Raw genomic sequence first — 17,528 nt, 5'->3', positions numbered from 1 at the left:
CAAGCACGCTTCATTGTTCTCGACCCACGGTCATACGTAAATAAACCATCTGGGTCGCTGACCACCGCCCATTCCCCCCCCTTCTTTCTCTATCCACCTGTGGTGGTTATTTGAGATTATTATTTCCCCTTCTATGTACATTTTTATATTATTATTTCCCCTTTTATGTACATTTCTATATTGCTACTATCTGCCATCTATTTTCCCAAATCCCATTTGTCATCATCTCCTCATTGTGCTCTAAAGCAATTTCACCAATCTGACGAATGCACCTCAGTCGAGGGCATCGATAAGATGCATAAGAGACATGTCCTAACTTGTCTTTATTTATCCGCAGCCTCCCTCAGGTGTCTGCCTTCTATCTATTGGATTAATCACCTATTTGTTTGATATCAAGAATCACCTACTATCTTTGTGCTTAGTGCTATTCAGCACTGCACTAGCTCACTGACCTGCCCCTATTTATGTGCTTAGTGCTATTCAGCACTGCACTTGCCAACTGAGATCTACTCAACTCTACCACTTGGCGCTATCGGCATTGCCCGCCTATTCGACAGCCCACCTGTCAAGCTATTAGGTGCGACGTTCCTATAGATTCTGATCTGTGTGAGACGTCATAGCTACGCCAACCCTCTGCAACTCACTGGACATATCCTGTCAACTACGCTGCCCACGGCAGATCCAGTCTGCCCGCAGTAACCCTGTGCCCACGGTAGCCGGCCACCCGCCCTACTGTGCCCACTACAGATATTGGATTTTGGGGATTGAGACTCCACAAGAACTATATCACCGGTGTCCCTCTATCCGCTAGAGCGCCACCTCCAGCTGCAGAACCTCAAGCCAGGACACAGCCAGCTGCGACATCAACAGGAATACCAGCTAAGTCAGAGGACAAAGTGACATACTCTTAGGTGCAAGAGTGATGATTAAATCTAGTAATACTTAGAGATAGATGCAAACCCTCCCCCTTTTTATTCTTATATGTATATTTATGTAAATAAATATTCTTCATTATTAACTTTTGTATCTATCTTTCATTGCTTTGTCTCGTTGCGTGTCTGCTCCCGATTCATATGCTGATAGGTTGGGGTGTGATAGCTTTAAAAATAACCATCCCCTAGACATAAAACGCGCCAAACACACATCACATTTCCCCACCTGTCACAAATATAAATGGGTTCTAAGTGATGTATTTCCATGGCTGGAGTTGCCAAGTTATTATGCACTATTTTATTATGATTATTAAATGTTTTGTCTGTTGAGACGATGCTTGCTTCTAAATCTATGTGTTGTGGTCAAATTACTCAGTGAACATAGTGGCACTATGCAACAACAAAATTGATCGGGATAAAGTTATTTAATGTTTGCACAAAGAACATTCTAACAAGGCCAGATGAGGCCCTAATGCTATACAAATAAACATTCGCGTTATCAGCATATGTCAAAGATATGACAGTTTCGAAACAGCTTATGGACCTGATGTAATCAGAAGAAAAAGGGAACATTATTGAACCCCCAACCCCCCCCCTGGCTACGCCTATGCCCAGTAGTGGTCTTAGGGGGTGGCAAGTGGGACAACCTTCCCAGGCCCTGCGATTGGAGATTCCCTAGCACTGTCAGCTTCGAAAACCAGAACGATTCTCATATATACTCAATATCTTTGGAAATCTTTCCAGGCATCTTTATATACTATTTCTATGTAAGCTCTTAACATGCCATAAACTTCAGCATCACGATGTTTCTGTAAATCCCGTTAAGTGTGTGACTTTCTGGTTGGATTTAGCTCTGAGAATGTCAAATGGTAGCACAACGAATAACGTGATGCAAGAAAAATTAGAAAAGTAAAACTGCTGTAGCGCGCAGTCTTAACAAAAATTCTAGCAATTGTACAGTATCTTTAAGAAAACAACACCGCATATCATGGGAGAACAGAGAAACAAACGAACAAAGGTGATAGCCGAAGTCGACCCAACCATGCAAGTACATCTTCGAAGAATTAAGAACGCCGAGGCTCACGGCCATTACATCGGGCATAGGATTCAAAACGAGAATATGAACATTATGGCATCAGAAGTAAAAGGGAACATTATTGATAAAATCAAACTTGCAAAATGTTTTCCCGTCATTCTTGACCACACACCTGATGTTAGCCACAAAGAGCTGATGTCCCTTATATTGAGTTTTTTTGGACGTATCCTATTGTTGACAACTTAACAGGAAATTGTTTGTCATGGCGCTTCTTGCTGCGCTGGTGAACGTTGGTCAGGACATCGCCGATTGTCGTGTCCAGGGATACAAATACAATGGTGTAAACTTGAAGGGAAAGCACCAAGGAGTCCAAGCACACATTATTCGCATCAACAATCGACCTTTTGCGCTCTTCTTGCGGCGGCCATAATCTTAACCTTCAGAGTGTTTAGCAGAAATATTATTATGTAGTTTGTTGATTGTTCATGAACAAATGTCTTAATCATTAGTTACGTTGATTAAACTTTAAGGCAAAATCTTTCATAAAGTACATTATGTAATGTAGTCAAACGGCCAATAGTACAGTACATAAGTAAGGTACTATGTTTTGTAGCAAAAATAAGACCTACAGCATTAGAGGCGGACGAGACATTTAGTGATGTGATGTGGTATGGATATATAGCCTACACTTGCGGCTTAGGGCCCCGCGCACTGCTAAGGCCGCCTCTGCCCATGCCTCCTTCAGTGAAGTCCAGTAGGGCGTCGGCGCCGTAAGCGCCATTATCCCGTTGATGGTTAGAAAGGCTGCTTTTATCCAACCACCAGGCCTGGACATGGGGCTCTTCACCCCTGTCCTGTCTGAGGCCTCCAGAGTGTCGAAGTCCGACAGCCATCAACAAATACAAGGCAGAACTATTACAGTAGGCCTACACACGAAAGTATCTTTTATCAATAAATTGTGAGAAGTCACCTTCCAGGAGCTTCTTGTAAATCAGTAGGCCACGGAAAATCTGTTATAAGTTATAAAATGGTTTCGTTTTAATAATTTACACCTAGGATTAGAGTGGGTTCTATGACAGTGCGTGGCTTACTGCGGTCGCCTAGGTTGCAGCGACCTAGGCTAATGCAGGCTCTGAAAAATATCGGCGTATGCTACTCACTATATAATAATAAGCTTTTTTTTTTCTTTTTTACATAAATTAATTACCCTTTTTAACATCGTTTACCATACTTTCAAAATACAGCAAGAGAAATAAATAAATAGAAATCGCTATATGACAAGCGTGAGAGACATAAAACGCTTGGGCTTGTGATAGCTACATATAAAGAGGCTCGGGGTTCTCAACATCGGACTCAGAGTTGTGCTTACTGAGCAACTAAAAGCATTACTGAAAACATTTTCCCTGGATACCTCCCCCCCCCCAAGTGATCCTGAAAACAGATTGGACCATAGTGCTCTGAGCATGCTATAAGCATGAAAAATGCTCTTTATGAAAATAAAAACTATTTAAAATAATATATATGGAATCTGGTCTAGCAATTCATAAAAGCTATTTTTAAAAAAATCTCAATCCAGATCTTGTCCTATAAAATACAGACGTAGGTAATTCACACAAAAAAAAAATTACTCAGAGATTGTAATAATTCATAATTCAGTGACAATGAAAAGTAACATCTATTTAGCACACACACACACAAAAATTGATTGCAATAAATCTTTAAAAAAAAAAAAAAAAAAAAAAAAAAAAAAGAACTATTTTATTGTGGTCTAAATTATTGTGTCTAACATTAATACATCTGTACATAATGGGTGTTTCTCATTTTTAGTTGGCAGCACTTAATGATGCCAAAATTATTTTTGATAAACAAATCTGGATTTATTTTTGGCCAGGAAGAGACAACAAAGAATGTCGCGAAAAATAATTTTTTACGCTTACATTCATGATTACCTATAGATTGTTTAGACCGTCTTACAAAATTTAATTTTAAGAAGATTTATTTTGAAAAATAATAACGGTCAAACCAGAGTATTCCTTTGTGACTAATTATTTTTAACAGTATTTTATAAAATTAATGATTAAAACAAAACGCAATTGAACGGGTTCAAACACTAGAATTCTCGGAATAAAAACAAACCTTGCCGCTTAGATCTATGGAACTTAAGGGTTCATGGCGTTCAGTCGAGCGTAGCCTTGTTTAACAAAAGTAAATTCCTAGAAATAATTCTTTCTAACAAATTCTTAACGTTTCAGAAAGTGCAATCTGTGGGGAAAAGTTTTCACTTCTTTAATTGCTTTGATATTCCAAAGTTTGCTGAGAAGATAACCCTGGCTATTACACTAGATGCATAGAAGAATTGTCTTGTTACTTTGTACATACCCGAAAGTCAAGAAAATAAAGGAACTTTATTAATAACTTGTTACGAGATGTACGCTTGACAATCACGTGACATTAACAAACGAACTGCTTAAATTAATACCATTAAAAATTATAGGGGGAGGGGAACTTTTCCAACATGCAAAAAAAAAAAAAAAAATGATAATAATAAATTGAATATGAAAAAATAAGGAATACCAATTACTTTCAAGTTTTTGTTTTTGGCTATTTTCCGTTTCACATCAAAACAAAAGGGGGCAAGATTTTAGCTACAATTTTTAAAACGTATGGAGGGGTTAAAAGATACTATAATAGAAAACAATACATAAGGCTTCTAAAGTAGTGGTTCCCAAACTATTTTGTCTCGTAGACCCCTTGCATGTTTTCTGGTATTCGGTAGACCCCCTGATTAACTTTTATTGCAAATTAGTTAATTCAATTCCATTTTTAAAATGTAGTGAGTCGATGAATGAAAACGTTAATTAAAGCTACATTTAAAGTTATAGAGATGTATCCTTTTCATTGATAAAGTTAAAATTTAATGCATTTAAAATAATTAATATGTATTACTGGAATCACCAAATACGCTGGATTTTTTTTTTTTTTTGCTGGTTCATTATATGTTGTTACGGATATTAAGTTTTATATAGTTGTAGCTCTATGAAGTAGTTCTTCAAGCATTAAATATTAATTAATAAATTTGGCTTAAGTATCATTGTCAAAGTTTTCACAAAGAGTTTCTCGTGTATTTCTTGCTCTTTCACGTCTGGCTCAAATTTTGGGCCCACGTAACTATCTTTATAACAGGAGAAGGAGCAAAGGCGAGTAACTGGCGTCTAAACCAGTAGGCTTCGGGCAGGAGGGACTCATTAGTCTTGTCTTGCAACTCACCTAGCAGAGGGAAAGCTGAATTTAAACCTCTACCTCTTTGCAGCTTTACCCAAACATGGGAAAGGTTTCACACAACACTACACACTGTCAGAGCCTGTGACGCCACTGATCCAAAACTGTATATGTCGTTTGCAAAGAATTACATAAGAAGCTTTTAATCTTACAATTCATACCACCGATGTGTCCATGAACTGTATTGTTGCTTAAAGAAATTCGTTTAATAATATCAGACACGTACGTTTATGTAAAAAGACAGCTGGTAAATTAAATGTTCTATCTATAGTGTTTTCCTTATTTGACAATCAGTAAAAAGATCTTGTAAACCGCTCACAGACCACCACCTTCTCTATGTAATGTTGAAGAGAGATTTTGTGGGTCTATTCTGAACTTTATCTTGGAGAGTTTGAATGTTTTTCAAACCTTTATCTTTTTATAATTGTGGCATCGTCTCAAATGAACCTCCAGGGTAATTAGTTTCATATCGTCATAAAAAGGCACTTAGACAACCGCTTGTATGACAATGAAGTAATAAATCCCAATTAAAAATAATAAATGCTGTAAAATCTACATTTCTTTTTGTTATAAATTAGTTACATGTAAACACAATTAAGCTATTTAGATAAGTATTGAAATTAATTAAATACAACGATTTTTTGTTTGATTAGCAAGATAGATAATTAAAAGATTAACTTAGATACAAATCATACATTAGTATATGAAATAATTACATTACTGGGATGTAAAAATTAAAGTCAAGACCTGCTTGAATGAAATCCATTATCATAGAACCCCTTGGGCATCTCATAGACCCCCAATTTATTGTTTCCTTTTCGTAGACCCCTTGGTCTATATAGATCACTTTGGGAATCACTGAATCTAAAGTCTGTGTCTTACATGTAAAAAATAACAAAGTAATGTTCATGCACTTTAATTAGTAACCCCACCCTTCCTTTCCCGGTTATTTTAAGACTTGTCTTTCATAAACGCTTACCAATAATCCAGTTGTTTGTTAAACCCAAACACACACACACACACAAAACTGTCAGCTTATACATTAACGCCTCTCCCCCATTCCCGCTGATGTTCATATCTCGCAAAGTACTCCAGTCTTTAGGACTTAATGTAAACCCATACCATGTTCCAAAGAAATTTAGCTATCTCTGTCAATAAAACAGTTCGTTTGTAAGCGTACATCTAAGTAGCCTTCACACTGTCGTACATTTCTTTCGATCTTTGTGTGTGTGTGTTCTTCCTAAGGAGATTTCGCCCCCCCTTCCCAATCCCTTGTTTCCCCTATCTGCACCTAACTACCTCCCAAAGCATTGCCAAGTTGATCATTTATTTGTAGTTAGTTATGGTCGCTAGGAGGCGGAGCCCTCAGCCGATTTACCTGCGGTACTAACTTGGGAAGTGGATCGATTGCTACCCCGACTAACCAGGGAGTAGACTGTTGATCTATTAATGAGACACCAAACATGGCTTCTAGACATGTTTACCTTTTAACTTAGTTTTAACTGACATGTTCAAACTAGACAAAATGGCAACAAATAAAAGTGTTAGAGTACAAGTTTAAAGAACAGCCTAAAAGTACAACTCGTGGAGTGAACACGGGGAAATAAAGGATCGAAAGAGAGAGAGAGAGAGAGAGAGAAAGAGAGAGAGAGAGAGAAAGAGAGAGAGAAACAAGAAACATTGTGTGAAGTTAATCTGGGTCATGCTATGATGCCTTTTTAGCATTTTGTATGTGTGAGCAGGTCAGGAGGCGCTGAGTGGAGGCCTTTTCTCTGCTAAACATTAAATTTTATACAGTAGGCAGATGTTAGCGCTACTGGGTGGGTTTCATCTGTGACACCTCAGTCTACGACCAAGAGGCTAGAGTCGCCTAAGTAACCAGACATACTAAACTATACTAACCTAAATCTAAACTTATCTTATCTTATATAATACAGTCGTTACGTCCTACGCGTCATGCATTTAGTCATGCATATTAACCAATGACTTAAATTCTGCCAAGTCACTGGTTTTCCTGGCTAGCTCAGGCAACCCATTCCATGCTCTAATAGCACTAGGGAAGAAGGAGTATTTGTACAATGAAAGCACCAACGAAACTTTACTTTAGGATAAATAAAACAAAAAGATACTTTATTTACATAAAAAAAAATCAATAATAAAAAATAGAATATATACACTAACCACTACAACTGACTAAAACCCTCTAAATCTACGCCACTACCAAACACCAACAAACTAACCAAACTAACTAACACAAACTGATAAAACCAACTATCTAACTAAATCACTACAACTACTACACTAGACCTAGATCTACATAAACCCACTACAATAAACTAGTCTAGATCTACAGTATTCTACTACTACAACCAACCCATAACTAAAACTAAAACAAGAACACCTTAGTACCTTACTATTTACTAAGAACAGACTAAGCCACTAGATCTAAGCCGACTAAGGCATCACTACAAAAACAAAATCAAAATAACACTAGTCTCACTAGATTCCCTAGATCTACAGAAGCAATAACAATACTAATAGCAGTAATAAATGCAGCAGAGGTTATAGCAGCAGACTAATAGCATCTTAAAGCAGCAATAACACAGCAGTTATATTCAGCAGCTAAAGCAGTAACAATAACCTGCAATACATAAATGCAAAACTATAAATACAAAATCATATATTCTACATATCTTTTTATCTTATATAATACAGACGTTACTTCAAAAAAGAAGATGATTACGTCCTACGCGTCATGCGTATTGTCATGCATATTAACCAATGACTTAAATTCTGCCAAGTCACTGGTTTTCCTGGCTGACTCAGGCAACCCATTCCATGCTCTAATAGCACTAAGGAAGAAGGAATATTTGTACTAGATCTAGAGCAGTGATTCCCAAAGTGGTCTATATAGACCCCCAGGGGTCTACGAAGACCTCCAAGGGGTCTACGAAAGTGAAAAAAAAATTGGGGGTCTATGAGATGTCCAAGGGGGTCTAGGATAATAGATTTCATATAAGCAGGTCGTGACTTTAATTTTTACATCCCATTAATGTAATTCTTCACACCAGATATAATTTGTAACTTAGTTAATCATTTAAATATTTATCCTGCTATTCAAACGAAAAATTGGTTGCATTTAATAATTTAATTTCAATACTTATTAAAATAACTTAATTTTGTCTTCGTGTAAATAATGTTTAACAAAAAGAAATGTAGACTGTATAGCGTTGATTATATAAAATTGTTCATTCTTTCCTTGTCAACCAAGCGGTTGCCGATTGCCTTTTTTATGACGATATGAAACTAATTACGCTTAAGGATCATCTGCGACAATATCACCCTGAAAAAAAGATGTAGATTTGAAAAACTTTTGAACATTCAAAGATAAAGTTCAGAATAGACCCACAAAATCTCTATTCAACATCATGTAGAGAAGATGGTGGTTTATGAGTCTTACAATATCTGTTCCCTCATAGCAAAATAAGGGTGTGGTGGTAGTAGTTAATCGCTTGGCTTCCGTAATTGGGGTCCTGGGTTCAAATCTCGATGAATATAGGATTTTAGGGCTCCCCTGAGTCCACCCAACTCTAATGGGTACCTGAATTATGTTAGTAAGAGTAAAGGCGGTTGGTCGTTGTTCTGCCCACATGACACCCTGCTCGTTAACCGTTGGCAAAAGAAACAGATGACCATAACATCATCACAATGTCTGATAGGGGAAATTTACTTATTAATGGCAAAATGCGGAAAACACCATAGGTAAAACATTGATTTTTACCAGCTGTTGTAGTTTTAAAACCTGTTTTACACAAACCCACATCTGATATGATTAAAAGAATCTCTTTAAGCAACAATACAGTTCAAGGTTACTTCGGTGGCATGAGTTATAAAATTAAAAGCTTCATATGTAATTCTTTGCAAAAGACATATATAAGTTTGGGCTCAGCAGCATCACAGGTTCTGACAGAATGTAGTGGTGTGTGCTGCAAACTGCATTAGGGTCGCCGGCTCCTTATTTTTCCTCAGGTTAACCCACAAAACCTTTCCCATGTTTGAGTTGCAAGACAGGAGAGTTTTGAATTCAGTTTTACTTCTGCTAGTGGGTAGCCAGCCAAGACTAATGAGCCCTTCATGCTCGAAACTTACTGGTTTAGGCGACAGTCACTCGCCTTCGCTCTTTCTACCGATAGTGATAACATCTTCGCGCGTACTGAATATTTGAGCAACTCGTGAAACGTCAACAAATACACGAGAAACTGCTCTTTGCGAAAACTCTTACAATGAAACTTAAGGCCATTTTGTTAGGAGATTCCAGCAATACATATTGCTATTTTAATTGGTTTTGAATTTTATCAATAAAAAAGAGAGATCTCTAAAATCTCTAATATGTAGCTTTAAATTACTTTTTCACTTTTCAACTCTCTACAGATAGAAATTAGGAGGCGTTTTGGCTGAGCGGTAAAGTGCTTGGCTTCTGAACCGGGGGTCCCGAGTTTGAATCCTGTCGAAGACTCTAATGGGTACCCAGCTCTAATAGGTACCTGACATTAGTTGGGGAAAGTAAAGGTTGTTGGTCGTTGTGCTTGCCACATGACACCCTCGATAATCGTAGGCCACAGAAACAGATGACCTTTACATCATCTGCCCTATAGACCACAAGGTCTGAGGGGAACTTTACTTTACTTTTTGTATAGATAGAAATTAGTTTTAAAAATTGTTGAATTTGCAAAAATTTGAAAGTTAAGCAGGGGGTCTACCGAAAACCAGAAAACATGGCAAGGGGTCTATGAGACAAAAAAGTTTGGGAACCACTGATCTAGAGCATGAACAACATATTCATATCAGGCTAAGCTGGCCGCCGCCATTTTTAATACAGCATGTTGGGAACAACTAGAAAATAAAACTAAATTAAAATATATATAGCATATCTACACATAGTGTGAAACAAACTCATAAGTATCATAATTAACACTTTTCTTCACCAGTATTTTTTCTTTGAAATTAGGTACATTAAGTCTTGGTTGCTTTACACTCGTTTGCGTCTTTTTGTACATTCTTGTCGAGGTTGTATCTTTCTTTTGTTCAGCTTTAAATTCTTCATTATTAAATTGTTGAAGTTCAGTTGTATTCTTGTTGTACTCATAAACCATGTCTCAGTTCCTTCAGTAATGTTTATTTCTATATTTCTATCTGTTTCTTCCGTCCTTGACTGTATGACTGTAACGGTACTTACTTCCCTTTAATTTTTATGTTCTTCAGTTTCCATTGTCCTTTCTTTTGTTTCACTCGCATTGTCTTGTGTGGACGTATTTTCTGTCACTTCTTAAATCGTGTCACCTACATCTTTAACACACTGTGGCTTTGCGATGTCCTCGTACAGGGCAACTTCAGGTTTTTCTTCATCAATGAGCTTCAACCTAAATAAACACATATCTCTGAACAACGCCTGCAGCTTACTCCTTTCTACTTCATCTTTCACGCGTGAAAGTACTTCTAGTTCTGACTCGTAATGATCGTATACTTCGTTTTTCTTTCGTATCTGTTCCAGTTCCATAGCCATTCTCCTTTCTTCTATCTCTCTGATTTCTCGTCGTTTTCTTTCTTCTATCTATCTTTCATCTTTCCTTCTTTTTTCTTCTCTTAAAAAATTCTTTTCTTCTGCCTCTCTTTCTTCTTTACGTTTTCTTATTTTTCATTTACTTTTTGAGTGCACCATTCCTCCATTCTTTCTTGTGGCATGTTAAAGCCAGCGGCTATTTTGATGTATACTTTACACAAGTCCGGGACAGATGCCACTGTAATAACTTAATAACTTTTATATTTATATATACTGCCGACACTAGCGATGACCAAGCACGACGACTGTCTACAGGTTAAAGGTCAACTAGGGCTGACCTAGTTTTATATCGATCGGTGGTTCCCTCGTGAGGAATGCGAGTGGTCAATGTTTGTAAACAATGTAGCGTACAGAGCTAATTTTAGTAACGTTGCTTTCAGAGCTTATTAATTGTAGCTTTCACAGCTTAATATTAATAATGTAAGGTACTAACCTTCTTGCAGGGCGTGCTCTCTGCCAAATGTTATGGTACCTTTTGGTTGAAGGTTTCAATATAGAATACTTTGTTGTAAAATGGCAATAAAATACCTTTCGTTGTAATGATTTCACGTATAGTTGAAGTTTTATGTAAGAGGCTTTTCTTGTAAGGCTTTATCTTGAGGCTTTGTCATTCAGAGAGACTATGAATAATTCGTCAGAGGCTTAAAAAAATTCGTAGAAAGTGCTAGAATGTGATGCCTTTATTTATCAGAGGGGCCATAAATGTGACGACTTTATTCTTCGAAGTTGTCAGTATGTGATGTTTGTCTTCGTCGGTGCCTTTATTTATCGATGCCTTTATTTGTCGGAGGTGTCAGAAATGTGACGCTTTCCGTTTATCTAATTCTGGTTAATTCTTATTATATTAAGTGTTGATTAAACAGAATCATCACATACTGGAGATTGTATTACAACTTAATGATTCAATGAAGAAACATCTGTATTCTCTCCAAAACTTCTTTAATAATACTTCTTCAACTTTCACATATAATTAACTTCTCAATTCAATAACAACTTCTTCATAAAATGAAATTTAAAGATACAACAAAACTTCACTTATATAACTTCAATTAAAGTAACTTCAACTAATATCACTTCAACTATTGGACCCGCAAATATTTAAACTCATACTAACAAAGACTTATTGCTCTACAAAATCGTTACTATGCGAGGACCAGGGGCGGACTGGGTATCAAAACCGGCCAGGGCATTACCATATAAACCGGCCCACAAATGTCATGTCATATATTTTCGGTGTGTGTGGGGGGGGGATTTTAATTTATATATATATTGGTGTGTGTCTATATGTAATTAATCATTATTACATTCTTATCTTTCATTCTTTCAAACGTTTTTTCTACCCTAGAATACTCCCTATAATTAGTGAAAGGCAGTATACACCGCCAAGGGACAGCTAGGGAGTCTGGGGGAGCGCTGTAAGCTCTGTTCGCCCCGGATCCAAGCATTATTTCCGTTATTTTAAGTTTTAAAAAATGCATATTTTGATGTATCTACAGTGCAATTAGCCTGCTATTCTTCCGCTAAAAAAATCAAAAACTAAATCTTCTATTCAGTGGAGTCCAGCGACTGGTAGAAAAAGGTAAAATGCTTTAGTTTTTGTATTGGAGGTGGGGGGGGGGAAGGGAAACCACAAAACCCCTTTTGGCTACGCTCATGAAATTTGGTGACTGTAGTTTGCTTAAGTTGGCTGCACTGGGGAATTAAGTAAAGTTTCCTTTTCAGACAATGAGATCTGAGGCCGGTGATGGTTTGAACTCCTCCCCTCTCGGCTACGCCCATGTGTTTTATCATAGGAGTAAGCCTAATCCTATTCAAAATATATAAAGTTTGATAACGCATCGAAAACTGGATGTATGCTTTCGTAGGCTTACATAATGTATTCTATTTATACATGTATGTAGTCTGAAAAATATAAACACTACAATAGCAGCCTTAATGAGTTTCAAACTTTTTGGTATTACTTATAGATTACAGACGTTTCTTCAAAAAAAATAAAAATAGTTAGGTCCTACGCATTTCACGTGTCAATCTAGTCATGCATGTTGATCTGTGACTTAAAATATGCTAAGTCATTGGTTTTCCTAGCTGACTCAGGAAACCCATTCCTTTAAAGTGGTATCACCACAAATACAAAACTAGGAGTCTATCCTCCCTACATTGCTCTATGACTCAGAAACATGGATAGTGTACAGTTAACTTGCAAAGAAACTGAATCACTACCACGACATGTCTGTGAAAAATACTGAATGTCAAATGGCTAGACAAAATACCAGATACTGAAGTCCTTCAAAGAGCGGGTCTGCAAGCATCCACACAATCCTGATGCAGTCCCAGCTGCGATGGGCAGGACATGTATGCAGAATGGAAGACCACCGCATCCCTAAACGACTCTTGTATGGCCAACTAAGCGAAGAAAAGCGCTCGCAAGGTTGTCAAAGAAAACGCTTGACAACCTCAAAGCTTCTCTGAAGGGGTTCAGCATAGACCCAGCCACCTGGGAGACAGAGGCACATGACAGAGCATCATGACGTCGCGCTGTGAAAACCGGCGCACAGGTTGCTGAGGAAAAGAGAACAAAGCTGGCAGAAGAAAAACGCCAGAGAAGAAAAGCAAGGCCAATGACACTAGCTGCAGCTGGAATAACCTGCCTAGTGTGCGGCCGAACATTCCGGGCTCACATAGGTCTCACCAGCCACACGAGGAGACATAAAACCCCAGTGCAAAGCCCTCAGCCCCCTGGATGACAAAGTGGTCATAATCGAACTACGATGGACGAACTATATATATTCCTTTACAAGATAAGAGAAAGCAGAACGGTTAGAGAGGTACTTCTAAATGTGAAAAACTCTTGCTTCGTCCTAGTACATTCTCAAAAACGCGATTTGTATATGAATATATTATTTAAAATATAAATGATTCTAAATCTCCTTTCATTAAATATCGGATGTGACAGCGCTATATAAATTATTGTAATAATTTTCATCATCAATGACTTCATACTAAGCATAAGTTTGCCATTAATCATATAATCATAACGGTACAAATATCGATTTCGATCTAGATTTATGTTTTAATTAAATAATATTTTTTTTGTAAGCCTTAAGTGTAGTATTTTTAGATCTGTTATTACAAATAAACAACAAGAAACTTACTTTTTTCTTTTCAAATCGCAGAAAGTAGAACTTTATACGGTTATACCCGTATTGAGCTATTAATAAGTTGGGTGGTTTGCTATTTCGCGGCTGTGTGTATGTGTTTAAGTTAACTTCTATAAAGTTTTGTTAACGAGCTAATAGTCTCCCCTTTTGACGCATTATATCAATGTTTTCTAACTTAACCTCTCCCATCCCTCTTTTTCATTAACTTTCATGGAACCATCAAAAAAAAAACGGGTGAGGGAAGGAGCAAAACAAAATAGGAGTGCCATCAAAGGCCCATGCCGACAAAGCAAAATGATCAGGCCAAACAGTCTTGAAGACATCAAAGTAGTGCTGAAGGCCATGCCGCTCATGCATAGCAGAAAGTACGGTCTAACGTTTTACAAATTATAACACGTACAGTGTATAGTGTAATTCTTAAATTTTGTTCTTGTTGAATTTCAAACAAAATTAATTGTAATAATAATTAAAAACAAAAAACAAAAAACAAGAAAATAACGTGTTCGGGCCTTTGTGTCTTGCTGCTGTCACTTTTTTTTAAAGTTGTCTGCATTTAATTTTTTTTTCTTTGGTCGCGACCAGACCGGCCCATTTGGTACCGGCCCACCGGGCATTTGCCCGTTTGCCCATATAGCCAGTCCGCCCCTGGCGAGGACCCCGACAAACCGACTTTCCCTTAATTTATACTTTTCTTAATCGTACATTCCAGAATCATGGAAACTTCTCCCCTAATTATTTTAGTAACTGTGACGTCTAGAAGCTGACGTATGCTATTAACCTCTTTCTTTGATTGGATGCCTAAAATTAATTTGTTTAGGCTGGACACCGCTGACTTGACCGCGGGCTTCTAGAAACTGGTCGAAATAGGTCACAGTCTCAACTCGGTAGACCAGAAAAATTCGTCCAGATCCTACGACACCTTTGCAGTCAGTCTAGTTGCTGCATTAAAACAGAAGAGGGAACAACAGAGTTTTTTACAATCGAGACAGGTGTGAGACAGGGGTGCATCTTATCTCCCTTCCTTTTCCTCCTAGCCATCGACTACATAATGAGGAGAGCAATGAACCAGACTGCCTTTGGTATTCCATGGCATGAACAACTCCGATTGACGGACTTGGACTTTGCTGATGATGTTGCACTACTCAGGGCTACAAATAAATGCATTCAAGAAATGACGGAGAGCCTAGACAGAGAGGCACCCAAAATTGGCCTCCGCATAAACTTGGATAAGACTAAAATTATGCGAGTGGGATATAAGGCAAAGGGTGTCCCCGTCAGACTTGGCGAGTCAAAGCTTGAAGAGCTGGACAAGTTCACGTACCTTGGCAGCATCATAACAAATGATGGAGACGCTTACCATGGTGTAGCGTGCCGAATAGGAAAGGCAGGGAGCATTTTCCAAAGGCTGCAGCCTATTTGGACTAGCCAAGCCATTGGACTCGAGACAAAAATACACCTTCTCAACACAATCGTCATTCCAACTGCTACATATGCATGTGAGACGTGGAAGTCATCTGTCAAAATTGAGAAAAGACTAAATGTGGCTCAACAGAGATGGCTGAGACGGATTTTAAGAGTCAGATACACAGACCGGATCTCAAACAAGGAAATCCTTTGCCGAACTGGGAGTCGAACACTTAGTGAGGTTGTGACTGAGCGTCGCATGAGGTTTGCGGGACATGTTCTACGTCAAAATGAATTACGCACACCAAGAGTTGCGATAACATGGAAGCCAAAACGAGGAAAGCGCAAACAGGGACGTCCTCGTATTACCTGGCGACACACCTTCATGGAGGACCTCAGAACAGTGGACACCAGATGGGAAGAGGCTTCAGACATTGCCAGTGACAGATCATTATGGAGACAGCTTGCCGCCCAATGCGCCGAACGGCGCGGGAGGACCTAAGTCTAAGTAAGTCTCAACTCGTGACAAGAGCTTATGTTGCATAGAGGGTCCCTGGCCCCATGGTTGTTTCACCATCGTGTGTAAGCCCCCTAAATGGTCGTGGGCACGGGTTGCTACGCCACTGCCTACTATGCCAAGTAGGCCTACGTCTGCTTTTGTTTAGACTAATCTAACGTCTGCCAAGGTTTGTTTTAAAAAGTTGAGTTCTGTCTCCTGTTATACGTGGAATAGTCTATGTTGACTTAAATTAAAATCCAGAGCTTAAATTAAAATGAGATGGGTCTAAAGTATTTGGTATACTATATAAAGTATTAGGGTTCAGTGTTCCCCAAACTGTGTTCCACTGAACCCTAATGTTCCAGGAGGTTATAATGAGTGTTCCAAGAACTATTAGAATAATAAACTAGTAGGCCACCCTTTGAATTTATCTCTTTAAAAAATAATCAAAGTGTTGCGATAAATACCCTTTTATAATAACCACGCGTTCTTATTATTTACAAAATAAATATTATGAACTAAGAAATACTGCAAATAATTTTATATATTAATGGAGTGAATAGTTAACAAGATTACACAGAAAGCTTGTGTTATTACACAAACTCAAAGGCGGCACCAACAAGATCCGCCCATAGACAATGAATAATCAAGCCAATCACATGTTTTTGTTGTCTAAAGTCCAACTAATGAAATTTCAAACAATCATTTGGCTTTTTTTCACTTGAATACAAACTGAACATATCAGAAAAGCTATTTCAAACAATTATTTGGCGTTGTTTTTCACTTAAAAATAAGATTTCTGACATAAAATTAATTTTTGCCCAAAACGAAAAATTAACTTTTTAAAAGCTTTTCAAGTTTTTAGATCTAAATTGACATGCCGACAGAAAAACAACACAAAACTAATAATAGATTGAGACCTTCAGAGACTAAATTAGCCCACCGTGAACACTTCATGAATCACTGTGCTATGAGCCGTTGTGTAATTAACTTAATTTCTATTAAATCTAGTCTTAAAATGATATATTTGCTGCGTTTTTTTTTAAATTGCATATTCATGCAATACTGGTGTTTTTTTTTTTGTGGAGCAGTTATAAGAGCATGTATTTGAGAGGATTTCTGTGTAAGTAATTTAAAAAAATATAAATATTTCTGATCAAGTTTGAATTTGAACTTCTACCTCTTCTACCTCTTCATAAGTAGTCTATCATTAAAACTTACGTCTTCTGAAGTTTTTCATTTAAAAAGTGCTATATTTTTAAAGAATAAACTGCCTGCATATTTACATTTTTAAAAATTCAACGGTTCGTTTTTGAGTTTAAAACCCCTTACCAGGGGGTTTTGAGTTTGAAAACCCCTACAAGGGGGTTTTAAGTTTAAAACCCCCTACCAGGGACTTTTGAGTTTAAACCCCCCTACCAGGGGTTTTGAGTTTGAAACCCCCTACCAGGGGGTTTTGAGTTTGAAACCCCTTACAAGGGGGTTTTGCATTTAAATCCTCCTCTTCTATAAAACAAAAAAAAATGGGTTTTGAGTTTAAACCCCTCTTCAGCTGGGTTTGAAGCTAAAAATACATCTTCAATATAAAAAAAAGCAGCAA

Source organism: Biomphalaria glabrata, chromosome 4, assembly GCF_947242115.1.
Source record: "Biomphalaria glabrata chromosome 4, xgBioGlab47.1, whole genome shotgun sequence".
NCBI lineage: Eukaryota > Metazoa > Mollusca > Gastropoda > Planorbidae > Biomphalaria > Biomphalaria glabrata.
The sequence above is the reverse complement of the archived record's forward strand: the minus strand, read 5'-3'. Positions refer to the sequence as shown.